This window comes from Python bivittatus, unplaced genomic scaffold (genome assembly GCF_059951505.1).
Source record: "Python bivittatus isolate LINGU-HERP-01145 unplaced genomic scaffold, Pbiv_v1 ctg000220_np1212, whole genome shotgun sequence".
Classification (NCBI taxonomy): domain Eukaryota; kingdom Metazoa; phylum Chordata; class Lepidosauria; order Squamata; family Pythonidae; genus Python; species Python bivittatus.
In genome coordinates this window covers 33014743-33029798 of record NW_028277048.1, presented here as the reverse complement: position 1 = coordinate 33029798, position 15056 = coordinate 33014743, and the positions used below count along the sequence as shown (strand labels likewise).

The 15056-nt window shown below is 37.3% G+C and overlaps 1 protein-coding gene across 6 annotated transcripts in view; it reads right to left on the bottom strand.

Annotated features, from left to right (window-relative positions):
* CEP112 (centrosomal protein 112) overlaps nt 1-15056 on the bottom strand; it is a 300158-nt gene that overhangs the window by 96264 nt on the left and 188838 nt on the right. The window lies entirely within an intron of this gene.

Below are 15056 nucleotides of genomic sequence, written 5' to 3'. Positions count from 1 at the left end.
TTTAAATATTCTCACACCCTTTTTACTAAAAATTGGATACCATTAAGTAGAAATCAACTATACTATGGAATCATTTGAGCTCTTTTTGACCTATAGCTCTCTTTTTCTCCTTTTTAGCTTCTCTTTTACACCTCAAAGGTAAGATACAAAGCAATCTGGAAATAGAGGTTCTTTGTTGATTTGATACCACATGCAGTTGAGAGAGCAGGATTACTAAAATTATCTCAGCCCCCAACTTCCAAAGAAATATTTACTTCAATCTCTATGTTGACTTAAAACATTTAATAATCAGTTCCAACATCTCAACAGACAACTCTCATACTGAAGTACAAACAAATGAATGCTCTCCGTTCTCATCTTTCTGGATACAAAGTGCAAAATACTATATTCTAAAAAAAATGTATGGGTAACTTGGCATGTTGGAAATGGTTCAATAACTCTGATGCAAGTGCTCCTCTGTTCTTTTATAGACCAGAGAAATATCCAGCACATCACACATGGACAATTACTGCACCCTCATTTAATTTTTTTTTTTTTTTTTTTGGTAAGAGGAAACAAGCAACTTTGGACAACACCCACTTATTAAGAAAAGTGTAAGGCAAAAGTAGTCAGTCAAAGCTACTGACTTTGTAGCTGAAACAATGGTCTCATTTTCAAATTAAATTTTATAGCTGTAAGTCAGAATTAAGTTCTCTAACTTAATATAGAAATATTTAGCAAGTATCAACAAGGAACTGCATTGATATAAAAAAGTCACAATGTGGGTACAGCAAATTATCTACTAGTGACCAAAGACTGCAGAAGTGTCTTGTATAATGTCCTTCCACATTTGACATAGGAAAAGAACTGGGGCACCAGTTATAAGACTATATAGCATTTTACACATTATACTTCTTGAGAAGGTCATCACTATAGCTTGTTGCAGCAAAAAATAACAAAAAGGAGTATGGTACTTTAAAAATCAATACACTTATTATGGCATCAATTTTTATGTAATAAATACCACTTCATTAGATGCACGGAATGTTATCTTCAGTTGACAGCACAGAGTTAACTTCAGAGGTAAGGAAAAGTAAGAAACGCAGCCTGTGATATTTGCATTAAAATTTAAATATAGTTACAGTGACCATTCACAGAACACAGGTAACAACACATACAGTAGGGCAAGAGTTAGCTAATTAACACTGCTAATGGAGATTAGCTCAATTCAGGTTCTTTTTTTTTTTAATTATTTATAGAATTCTATGGCTGCCTATCTCATATAATGATTCTAGGCAGCTTAAAACAATCAATAAAAACCAAGATAAAAACAAAAATACCCTTCCCCCAGATGCCAGACCAAACAGCCTCCCAGCTCAACCCCCATCCTAGCCCAATGCTTGGGGGAAGAGCCAGGTCTTCATGGCCTTCTGTAGGGTTAAAGGGTGGAGATCCATAGGATCTCAGGTGGGAGGCTGTTCCAAAGGTCTGGGGTGGCCACTGAGAAGGCCTGCATCAGGTGACATTTAAGGGAGAGGATCTGGAACTTGCTCCCCTATCTAACCTAGTAGGATGGAGAGATACCCTTAGGGAGAGGCAGTCCTGAAAATAACCTGGCCCCATGCCATGTAGAGCTTTAAAAGTTATAACCAGCACCTTGAATTGCACCCAGAAAGCAACTGGGAGACAGTGTAGCACATGCAGCAGCACTGTAACTCAGGTGAATCGTGAGGCACCCAAAACTGTGCATGCTACTGATTTCTGGACCAACTGCAGCTTCCAGATGGTCTTCAAGGGCAGCCCCATGCAGAATGTGCTGCAGTAATCCAAACAGGAGGTGACTAAGGCATGAGTGATCATGAGCAAGGCCTCCCAGTCCAGGAATGGATGCAATTGGCACACAAGATGAATTTATACAAAAGGCCTCCTGGCCACAGCTGCCACCTGCTCTTCCAGCAGGAGCTGCTAGTCCAGGAGGACCCCCAAATTGCATAGCAGATCCGAATGGGGGAGTGTTACCCCATCCAGAGTTAGAGATGTCAATTCTTCTGACCTTGGGGGACCAAACACCCATAACCACTCTGTCTTGCCAGAGTTGAGTCGTAGCCAAGCACTTATAGCCTCCAGGCTCTGAGTCAGCACCTGAACAGCATCACTTGCCCAGCATGGAGTAGAGAGGTATACTAAAGGTTATAGATTATAGAATTTTTAATTTAAAAATTTCACACTATAGTTTCCCTTTGAAACATGTTTGATGAACAACAGTTGTGCTAAGCTGAATAGCAGAGTGACCTGTGCAGTTAAAATGTTCTTATGCTGATTTCTAAATATTGACCTGTCCAATGTCAAATCTCTGCCCATATGTTATTTTGTGTTTTCCCTATACAGTACAGAAAAACACTACTGGCAAAATGCAACATATATCAACTTTGGAAGATGAGAAGACAGACCGACTCTTGATATAATTGCTTATTTTACTAGATCCCATAACTACGTTACCTCAATAGATTATTTTCTGTGGAACAATGGAAACAATGTCATACCCAACAACTATAGAGCGTATTGTGCTAATGTACAGTGGTGCTTAAAAGTATATGTGTCTGTGTGTGTCTGTCTCTGTGTGTGTGCCTCAGTGTTTCTCTGTGTGTATGTATGTATGTGTATGTGTATGTGTATATACATATACATATATATATTCTCTTAATAAAAATATAGAAATGATATTCTTTTAAGAATTTTGATTTAATAGTAAATTCTAATACAAACTAAACTTAAAGAAAATAGAGAATGAAAAAGTGCAAGAAAAAAGAAAGAAAAAAAGAAAGAGAAAAGAATATAATAAAGAAGGAGAAAAGGAATATATAAAGAAGTGACTTTCAACCTTCATCACAAGCATAAGCAAATTTAGTAACTCTTTACCCTCTCTAGAGTTACCCACAATTATCTCTTCATCCCACAACCCATTTCTTATCCATAAACAAATCCGTAAAGCATCATATTTTCAGTCCTGGTGTCAGCAGAAAGTCCAAAAAGGGTAGCCAGAAGTAACAACTTATCTTGTTTTAACCTTGATTAAATAAACCAACTTTATATTCCCTCCTTTTACTTTTAACAGTCTTAATCTTTAGTTCATTCAAATATTGTTGTAGGATTTGATTTCTCTTCATTTCTTCTTTGTCCCATCGCACAGAATTCTTCAAGGCTTTAACAAGCCTCTTTTGTAAATCCAGTAGGAAAAAATTATCCAGGTCATTCTCTTGGTTTGTCATTTGTATTTCCTTTTTAAATTTTCTTTTTTATATCAGTGAAACATCTTTTTCTAAATCATTCTCTTGTCCTGTCAGTTGTAAATCCACTTTCGATACCATCTCTTATCACGTCAGATAAAATTTGTTCTACATCTGATATTTCTTTAATAACATCTTTTGGACATAGTTCATCCACAGAAGCAGACATCATTATTGACATTGTTGATATTGTGACTACTATTCTCTGATTCTATTCTTCAAAAGTCTCCTTCAGCATTTTCATTGTCATAACCATCTTTCAGGCCTGTATATCTTTCCCCTACCTAAAATCTTTAGTCCCCTCTAGTGTTCAGTTTTTTAAATCATGAAATTATTTATCTATGTTATATCTTATAAAAACCAAAACAGGATCTATTTCCCACAAGAAGCTGTTTGTATTTTATAATTAATCCAAAAATCTTATTGTAAAAGTTTCAATATTCCAATTTTATTTGGACCCTTAGTCTGTTTATAACTTTCTAAGATCAAAATCTTATTTAGCTTTTTGCTGTTTATTTCAGATTCTTTAAATTATTAAGCTTCTAATTAAAGTTTTCTTTGATTCAGGATTAAAGGCAGACTCACACGGCATTTTCAAACTTGTCATTCCGAAAGTCTCTAATAGTTTAGAAGTAGTTAATGAACAATTTCTGAAAGTGATTATAAAGTGGGGTTTGCGAACTTAGTGTTCTTGAAAAGTCTCTGCCATGGTTGTAAGATGGCTAATCCCATTGTCTCCCAGCACTCAAATCTGCAGAAAACTACTGTCCTATGGTCTCCTCAGGGGAATGGCTGTACAGAGCCTATGTGTAATCACCTGTCCTCCCTTTATCCACAGAGGTTCCAAGGAACAAGTCACTGGTTCCTTGGTCTTTGCTGCAGTTGTCGGCTCTGCTTTCATGGAGACGTCTTCAGTTTGCATACCTCCCCCAGAAGCCCCAATGGTGCTTCAGTTTGTGAACCCTTTTGAATTTTCAGTAATTGTGCATAAATGTGATCTAAAACGTGATCTGTTCTCCACACAAGTCCTAAAACTAGATAAAGAGAAACCAATTGAACAAATGAGTCAAAAACATTATACCTATTCATTGATTTATTCAGGAAAATGATCCAAAGCTACATATAAATTGAATAAATAAATAAATGTGTGTGTGGCAAAAGTATGTGAACCTTTGTTTTCAGTAACTGTGGCATCCCCCTTGGGCAGCAATTAAGATAAAAAGGTGGCAGGTGAGTTCTAATTTTGGATAAATTTTAACAACATATACATCTGAAACTAGCATGTGTTAAGAAAAACCATTAAATCCACTTATTAAGTAAGTGTAGCTGGACATTTTTCAGGCATGGCTTAAGACAAGACAGGCAACTTCTTCTGACTAATCAACCTTTTATATTTTTGAGGGATGTAGGAAGTGTCTTTGGTGATTCAGTGACTTATGGTGGGGGAGGGGAAGAATTACTGGCCTTTCAGCCTATTTTCTCATCTGAATTATTAACAGAAATTGATTTGGTTGCTCTGATGGACAACCACTGTTAAAAGCTGGATAAATCCATCCTAATTAATCTTAATCTCCTCACAGATTTTAATACTATTAGTTACAGTATCTTTTTCAACTACCTAGCCCTTGCAGGGCTTGAGGACATTACTTTACAAAGGTTCTGATATTCCCTGATAGGTTTCAGAACTGTGGAATCCTTGGGGTTCTCTGAGCTTGGTTGTTTTCTTGCAGACATTTTGTTACCTGGCTAGGCAACATCTTCAATGCTAGAAGGGAGTGGGGTTTGCTCTCTGTTTATATGCAGTAGCTTGCCCTGTCAGTGTTGGTGGGGGTGTGGTTTTCTCCTTGGTAGTTCCTTGATTAGGCTGTTGTTTACTGCTTGATTGTTTGTCTGGTGTTAATCCTGGTGTTAATCTCTGCTTAACTTGGTGTTGATTACTAGTGAGGAGGTGTTCTGGTCTTTTTGTTTCCTTTTTATTGTCTGTTTTGAATAATGTATAGATGTTGTTTAACTCTATGTGCCTGTTGATGGCTGACTTGTCTGAACAGGTTTCAGAATATGGTACTGAGAGACTACTGTTTTAGTCCATGCTCTTTGTATCTTGTTTCCTATGGAAACTGATGTCTAGAGATTTGATCTATGGGATCATCATGCTAATGAAGCTCAGGTTTCTTGTCCTCTTTCATTAGTTCCCAGGGTATGTACATTTTGAATTAGCAACAGAAATCAATGGTAGTCTGACTATGATTATGTAAAGCATATTTTGAATTGAATAACCTTCTCCTTTCAGACTTTTAATATAGGATTGCTGAGTATGGCCTGGATTGCCTTTCCACAATTCTAGCACTGGTGGAGCCAAAGTTATAACACAAGACTTCACTAGAAATTGTCTCACAAATTAATTTTTTTTCAAAAGATTTAACAAGAGGACAAAGAAAATGGATATTGTTACTCTTATGATTGTAAAAAGGTTAACATTAGAAGGATGGAAGGATATAGAATTTCTGCAAGTTATGCAATGCTCTGAACATACTTTTTCTATCTTATTTGCACAAATATTTAATTGTCATTAAATGTGACTGGAGGGCTATTTTAATATTTGGTTTCTGTATATTAGGCTCTATGATTCATGCCTTTTTTCTCTTTTAAAACTAAGTAGACTAACCCAAATATAAACAAATGAATTGCACAGTATGATATGAATATTCCATTTTCAAAAAAGTATTTTAAGTGGTAGAACTAATTACTCAATCTCCTCAAAATTGAAACATAGTAAAGTAACATAAACAACATAAAAATTACCCTCAGAGGTGTCAGATCAGATTACTCAAATGTCCTGTTCCTCCTTATCAAAAACCAATCAGTTGAAATGCAAACAGGCCACAAATATTAGAAATTCATGGCTGCAGGTCAGGTAAAGACCTGCCCTTCTAAGATTAATTCATTTGGCCAACCCTGATACATATAAAATTTATAGTTCTTGATGTCTAGATAGATTCCAAATGTTGGGAAAGTAGCCAAGCAGAACATACTAATTCTTAATCAACAATGATTGATCTAAAATCATATTAACAACCCACTGGATTTTAGCCCCTCATATGGCAATAGTAGTAAATGTCCAGACCATGTGAGTTAATATTTCAACTTCTAAACTCATATCCAAAAATAAAGCAATTACATGCTGCCCTTATTAAACATTCTCTGAGGTTTAATATACATGGAATGGAGCTTTATGTTCTATTAATCTCATTTTAAGATACAAAGACTTTCATTTTATATTTTTTAAGGTGATCTTCCACTGTTTCACAAAAACATTCAAGTTCATTATTCCAAAGCTTGCATAAATTGTTAATGTTAATTTCTAAATCTTCCTTCTAGACTTACGAACCTCAACTGTCTCATTCAAAGTATCCAACAACTATGAAAGGCAGCAATGGCATCAGCTTCAAACAGCAAAAACAATATGCTTAAGTTGAATAAATTGTCAAGAAGCACTAAAGGTAAAATAAACCTGTTTAACTTCTACCAAAATTTTTAAAACAACTACATCAGAAGTAATATTGTTCAAATTGATTGTGTTGCAAAAGACTAACTTTACCTACTAAATAAATACATATGAGATTATCAGCTATTTTGAAACTGGAATTGTCTCATAATGTAATTTTTTTCTTAAAGAATCAGTAACTCGAAGGATTAACTGCAGGTATTGAAACTGACCCACAAATGAACAAGCAATTTAATACTTGCCAGGATTTCAGTGGGGTCAGATAATAACTTCCAAGCTAAGTTGGGAGCTGAATTCTGAAGTTCCTTAATCCAATCAATAACCAAATGTAAAATAAATAGTGGAAACATCTGAAAGTGTAGTCATTTAAACCCATCTTTTCTAACAGGTAAATGTAATTTACAGACTGAAAAACAAGAGGAATGCTGCTGCAGGAAAACAAAATCCTATATATCTCCTTGAATAGCACAAAGGAATAAAAATAAGAACATTTCTACAACCCTCCCCCTAAAAAACCTCAGGGTTAAATTAATATTTATCACATTAATCTTTCTTCATACATGCCAAAGAGAAGAGAGTAGACTGTCTACCTTCTCCTCTTTCTATTAAAATTGGGAATCAGTTCAAATTTACAGCTGAGAAAGCTTCCTATGAACTCTTACATAAACAACTGAATCAGAATACATCCTAAAATCTACATATATATATATCAATATATATCAACATTATTATTAAGATGGCATCAAGTCTGATCTCTTCTACATTATAGAGTAAATAAACAGGATATCATACTTCTGTATTAGTGAAATGAGATTAGGAATAGATATTTCTGGTTTATTTATGAAATACATCATCTGTATCTATATCATATATCTGTAGATCATCTGGATCTTATACTCTGTTTTCCCTAGAGTGATCCCTTTAATGATTTCAAAATCTCTAATGTAAAACTATTCTTTCAAACTTTTTTTGTGGGGGGAAGCACTTGAAATTGAATAAAATGAATTATTTTTGTTTTTAAATAATCCAATGTCATTGGTTTTTAAAAACTTAAATTTTAAAGATTTTCCTTTTCTTCAATTAAGGTATGATTCAGACACTACTTCCTTGAGTTTACACTAATTTCAATAAGGCTGGAACACTTATAAACAAGCCTTTTGATGAGATGAGGCTGTTAGAGTTGTGGGGAGATTTCTACATATTTATTCTATCAGATGAAAAGCTGCTACAGGTATGTAGCAGGATCATATGCCAGCATTCTACACTGACTACGTCCATATTGTATGCACCATGTTCAGCCAAAGCCTGGGTGCTAACAGTTTGGCAGAATAGATAAAAAGGCTAAAAATAGATTAGATAAAGTCTGTCTATTTTAACGTCTTGAAACTGTATTAATTAATTTCTCCCAATAACACAACAGATGCAATTCACTTCCAGCTCTATAGTACTGTTCCTTAAAAAACCCCACATACTATTGTTGGTAAAAGCTTGTTATACTATCTTAAAGAGATCCAGTCAGATCAGAAGTGATGATTAACAAGATACTTGTTGTCTTGTAAAAGGAACCTTTGAAGCATTCCTTTCCTCTTGTCTGACTCACTCAGCTGAGCTGTGGGCCATGCCTGTGACACTACAAACACTTGTACAGTGATCAGTTCTGACACCATAAACACTGAGTTGTGGTTTCCCTGAGTGAATGAGCTCTGCAGCTGGCTGCTATTTAAGAGAAAGTTTTCATTCCTAAATACCTTGATGAGTAGCCACGAAGAGAACGGAAATGACAAATGGGTTTGGTTTTGGCAAAAACATAATGGTTCATAGTTTGCGAGAGCAGCTGTTTCTAAAATATAGATCTGAAGTCTCCATAGGCATAAAAATCTTGATCTTTATGGTTCTGTCCTTAGCTCACCCTACACTGGCAGCTATTGCAGAATGCATGGCATGTAAGCTAGTCATGCACTTTTTGCAAATGCCCTAGGAAGCTTAAAAAGAATCACCTCTCTAAGCTTCAGAGAGCAAATCAATGCCAATGATTTTTGTAAGAAGTGCAAATTTCAACCTGCCTTCATTTATCAATATCAAACTATAAGTATCACAAAGATTTCAATGTGACTGATATATATACTACTACAATGGGCAGCTTAGTGATCACTAATTTTACCCCCATTGGGTTTTATCAGACTTTCTTATTAATTTCAAAAGCAAAAACAACCCCCCCCCCCAATATTACAGTATTAGAAGTCAAGATCATCCATTTATTTAAATCCTGGGAAATTCAATAATACAAATGTAAAATTTTTGAAAATTTGGGAGCAACGGAAAAAAAAAGAGTTTATTTCTGTGTTTTTTGTTTGTCTGAAGAGAGGAACAAAAATTCTGGGAGAAAATGAAATTTATTTATTTATTTGCTAACATTTATACCTGGCAATCTCCAGAATCTTGGACTGGCTAATGTCCAATTAAAATTCAAATCACCATCATCATTTTAACTGAATTGAATTCATTTGATATAGGAACCTGCCCAACTCCAACAGACTCATCATGATTATCACCACCAGCACATAAAAGGGACATAATGGAATGGAAAGGAACACAATGTTAGAGCCAATCTTCAATGTTTCTTAAGGAGACCATTTTTTGTTGTTCTGTGAGAAGATACAAGTGTGGAGGCTATACAGACTTCAGAGGACAAACATATTCCTCAGGGACATGGCAGCTATTGAAGAAGACTGTTTCTGAGTCCATTTACTCTTGATCTGTCAAGGAGGGGAAACCCAGAGTATCTGTTCATGTATTGCTCAAACAGTAAATGCCTTCTGGAGGAGACAAGTCCCAAAAGAAGTCTGGACCTAAGCCATGTAGGCTTCATAGGTAATGACCACCATTTTGATTTGTACCTGGAAACAACCTGGTAACCAATGCAGTGCCTGTAGTATAGGTGAAGAACTCCTGAATTAGGGTGCTATGGGCTGCTGCATTTTGTATCAGTTTAAGTTTTCAAGTGGTTTTCAAAGGCAGCCTCAAGTTGCAATAATCCTGCTTTAAATAAATAAAGGCATAGTTGACTGTTGCTAAGGTCTGCTCTAAGAAAGGCCACAACTGACATATCACCTGAAGCTGGGCAAAGGTACCCCTGGCCATTACCTCTACTTGCTATTAAGGCACCAGAAACTGGGAGACTGTGAGTTCTACTCTTGCCTTATACATGAAACCAGCTGGGTGACTTTGGGCCAGTCACTTTTTTTTGGCCCTAGGAAAAAGGCAGTGGCAAACCACTTCTGAAAACATTGCCAAGAAAACTGCAGGGACTTGTCCAGGCAGCTGCCAGGATTCAAGACTGACTGACTTGAAGGATGATAACAACAACAACAACAACAGACAAGCACCTGCCACACAACACCCCACAAGACTTAACAATTGTTGATAAGAAAGACAAAAAAATCTGGATAGTGGACATTGCAATACCTGGAGATAGCAGAATAGAAGAGAATGAAAATCACAAAATATAAAGACCTGCAAATAGAAGTAGAATGACTATGGCAAAAGAAAGCAAAGAAAGTACTAATAGTTATAAGTGCCTTAGGTGCAATCCCAAAACATCTGGAGCACCACTTGAATACCATCGGCATTGACAAAATCACCATCAGTCAATTGCAAAAGGCAGCTTTACTTGGAACAGCTTACATCTTACAAGAATACCTTTAACATCGTCAAACAACAACATCTGCCTACCCAAGGTCCTTGGGAAGGATTTGATAGATGGATAAAAATGCCAAATCCAGTCTAAACATCTGGCTGACTGTGCGACCAACAATAACAGTAAGTCAGGCCATGGCTATCAAACATCAAAAACATCTGCCAGGCTATCCCACCTCCTTCACATGAACAATCTGATGCTATATGAGAGATACCATCTGAAATAGAATTGTTGCTCAACACTGTCCGAATATACAGCCAAGATATTGCAATGGAGTTTGGATTGGACAAATGTGCCACCCTTACCATCAAAAGGGGAAAAATAGTGAAAAGGAATCAAGATGCCCTATGGAAATAACATCAAGGAGTCTGGATGAAGAAGATCACTACAAATACCTGGGCATCCTTCAGGCTGACAACATCAAGCACATTGAAGTCAAGAAGAAGGTTAGTAATGAATACATCAGAAGAGTGAAGAAGTTCTTAAAGTCCAAACTCAGTGGAGGAAATACCATCAAGGCAATTAACACCTGGGTAATTCCAGTCATTAGATATACAGCTGGAATAGTGGACTGGACTCAAGCTGAACTAGAAGCCCTGGATAGGAAGACCAGAAAAATAACGACAATGAATGATGCCCTTCATTCATGCAGCGATGCTGACAGACTCTACTTACCAAGCAGCATAGGTGGGTGTGGAATGTTGCAAGTATACCAGACAGTTGAATAAGAGAAAAGGGCATTGGAAGAATATCTGAAGGACAGTGAAGAAGATCCACTGAAGCTAGTATACTATGAAGACTTACTGAATACCAAAGAGACCAAACTGGCCTACAAGAAAGACCAAATGAAGAACAGAAAAGAGACATGGCAAGGCAAATTATTACATGGCCAGTACACAAAAAAACTAGCAGGTAAAGCAGATAACAAGACTGGCAATATGGAAAGTTGGAGCAGGAAAGTTGAAGAAAGAGATAGAGGGGCTAATTCTGGCTGCACAAGACCCAGCCTTAAGAACAAATGCAATGAAGCCAAAATTGAGAAGACATCAACAGACAGCAAATGCTGCCTCTGCAAAGAAGGTGAAGAAACAGTGGACCACCTAGTTAGCTGCTGCAAGAAAACTGCACAGATTAGAAACAAAGGCATGACAAAGGAGCAACAATGATGCATTGGAATATCTGCAAGAAATACCATTTGCCTGCAAGCAAGAACAGAAAATGAAGAAGCCAAATGTTCTTGGTCTTTAGAATTCAAACAGAAAAGCACCTGCCACACAACACCCCAGATTTAACAACTGTTGATAAGAAAGACAAAAAAAAGTCTGGATAGTGGACATTGCAATACCTGGACAAAAAGACAAAGAAGACAAAGAACTGGAGATTTTAGTTTGCAGGCCCAATAGGAGAGTTGTACGTTTACTGATAGGTTCATGTAGAGGAAGGTTGCTGTTAGTACTGGCATTCTGATTCCTAGGAGGGTGCTGGAATGGGGAGGAGAGGAGATCTTAAGCGAGGCTGGAGGAGGACGGAAAAATTATGGTAGAGATAGGCAAAGGGAAGTATATGGGAGGCCCTGTGCTGGCTATTACAGGGGAAGGGATAATTGGACCTTTAAACCATTCCTTTCTCCTAGCACTTCCACTTCATTTCTGGACCCAGATTGCCAAATTGCTGACAGCCTTGGCCTCAAACTGTTGCAAAATACTAGGTCTCTAGTAACTCCATCCTTATCCATGACTTAGTGCTGCAGGAAAGATCAGACCTGGCATGTATTACTGAAACCTGACTTGGAAGGATGAAGAGATGTCCAAGATCTGCTCTCCTGGGTTTCAAGTATTATAGAAACTGCAACTCCAAGGCCAGGGAGGAAGGATACCAATAATTATTTGGGAGACCTTGAAATTACTAGATGATCTATTCAGCAGGTAGCTAGATATGAGGCCCTATATGTGAAGTTGGGTTTGAGGGACAAGTTGGGTTTGAGGGGTGCCACTCTTGTACTACCTATCCTGGTGCTTAGTAGCATTCTTATCTGAAATTCTTGACCTTAATACAAAAAAATGCAAACATGCTTTAATATTTGAAAAAAATAGGGGTGTGTGTGTGTATATTTCTTACGAATCTAGTAAGATAAGAAATAAAAGAACAAAATTATCTACAGCTGCAAGTTGTATCCACCCAAATTAAATTTATCATGAATCTAAATGAATGGATTTTTCAAAAGCCAGGGCAACAATCAGTAAATAACAATATAAAGGACTTAGCTGTAATTCTTAAAATGAGCTAAATAATTCTTCCTCCATGGGATATTAGATGTGAATAATGCTCATGACTTTTAATATTTGAGTATATTTTCTTTGGTGCATTTTTCAAAGCAAAGGCTTAAGCTAGGTAAGTAATGAAATAAAATCTAGCTATATTTTAAAAATCACAATAGTAAAGTAGTATCACATGTTAATGTTCCCTAATTAGCTGAGTAAAAGTATAAGCAAACTTTAGAAAGACTGGGAGGAACTACAGAAAGACAACTTGCTCCAGGGAAGAAGCAACAGTTCTCTGAAGTACAGCAAACAATTTCACATCAAAGAGCTTATGTAAATAGGTCCACACTATAAAATAATAATTAAAAACCTCTTTCTTACAATAGTCTCTTATTTAAAAAATCAAAAATCAGCACTGACTAATTTCACTAGTGTCAAGAAGAAATGACTCTATATACTATATTTGTCAAAGTATCTTGGGGGGAAAATACATCCTTCTAATTAAACTTTAGGGATGGCTAGATCAGAGTAAAAATGGCCTGAGATTTCTAATTTCAGAAGTTAGACTAAATTAGGCAGTATAACATATTTACTTTTTCTCTGCTGGTAATATTTGGGAAGCAAGATTCATATCCATTTACCTGAGAGTAAGGTCTACTGAGTAAATACAGTATGGATAGGATTGGTCTGTTATATTTAAAGGCAAACAATAATAGAATGGATTAAAATACATAACATGACATACCAAAAGGCTAGATACTTGTGGAATATTTCAGCTTGTCAATACACTAATAAGCACAGATAAAATGGTACCCTATCTGTTGTATCATGAATATCTAGACTCCCGCCAGTGTTTCTTTAGTTAAGTTATATGCAATTTTATTTTTTTCTTTGTGAAACAGCTATTGAAAAAAAAAGGGGGGGCATTCTAAAATTCTTAAATTTCCACTAGCTATAGACAAAAAAACCCCAACAACTAAAAACCAGACATTATTTCCTCCTAATATTCATTCATATTACAGGTAGTCCTTGACTTATGATGGCAATTGGGACCAGAATTTCCATCACTAAGTGATGCAGTCATAAAGTGCTATCACATCACTTAGTAACTGCAATCCCTGCAGTCCTGGTTGCCATTGTTAACCAAATCTCATGGTTGTTAGGCAAGGCAACTTCCTGCTGGCTTTCCACAACCAAAGTCAGTGGGGAAGCTGGCAGGAAGCTGCAACTCCCAGGTCAGCAGGATGGTAAATGGCTGCTGCTGGGGGGGGGGGAGAGGGGTACAAGGGGGTATGCAGGGGAGGGTCAGGAAGAGTGCACAAGGATGCAAGGGAGGGTCGAGGAGGGTGTACAAAAGTGCAAAGGAATGCGTGAGAGGTGGGGCATGGGTCAGGGAGGGTGCACAAGGGTGCAAGGAGAAACACAAGAGATGTGGGTTGGGGAGGATGCACAAGGGGGTGTATGAGAGGTGCAGCACAGGTTGGGGAGGGTGCATGAGGGTGCAAGAGGATGTGCAAGAGAAGTGTAGTGCAGGTTGGGGAGGGTGTGTGAGTGGCTGGCATGGCGTGAGTGCAGGTGGGGAAGACTTACCCCAGCAACTTGTGACCTTCTCTGCCAGCTTCCCCATTGACTTTCTGGGGAAGCTGGCAGGGAAGGTTGCAAATGGCAATCACATGATTGCAGGGCTCTGTAACTGGCTGTGTGAACCAGTTGGCGAGTGCCCAGATCATGATCATGTGACTGCGGGGGTGCTGGGAAAGCTGGAACTCCAAGGACTGGTTGTAACCACCATTCATTCAGCACTGTCATAACTTTGAAAGGTCACTGAATGAATAGTCATAGGTCGAGGACTACCTGTATATAAAAAAATTTAAACATGTGCTTGAGCTACAATAGCTAATAGCTGAAGTTCTTTAAAGAAGGCTATTCATTCATTCATTCATTCATTCATTCATTCATTCATTCATTCATTCATTCAAAACACTTATATAGCTGCCCATCTTATTTAATACAACCTTGGGGGGCTCACAAACAACAGTAAAAAACATAAAATCCAATAAGAAATTTTTATTTTATTTATTTTTATTTATTATTAAATTTGTATGCTGCCCATCTCCCCCAATGGGTGACTCTGGCACCCCCAACTGCAAAACATCCCCACACATCCACAGGGAACTTTTCTCGGCTCCAGCCTCACACTACTTCAATGCCTGTGGGAAAAACTAGGTCTTCAAGGCTTTTTGGAAGACTAGGAGGATAGGGGCCTGCCAGAACTCAGGAGGAAGTATGTTCCAATGGGCGGGCGTGGTTACCAAGAAGATGTGTTG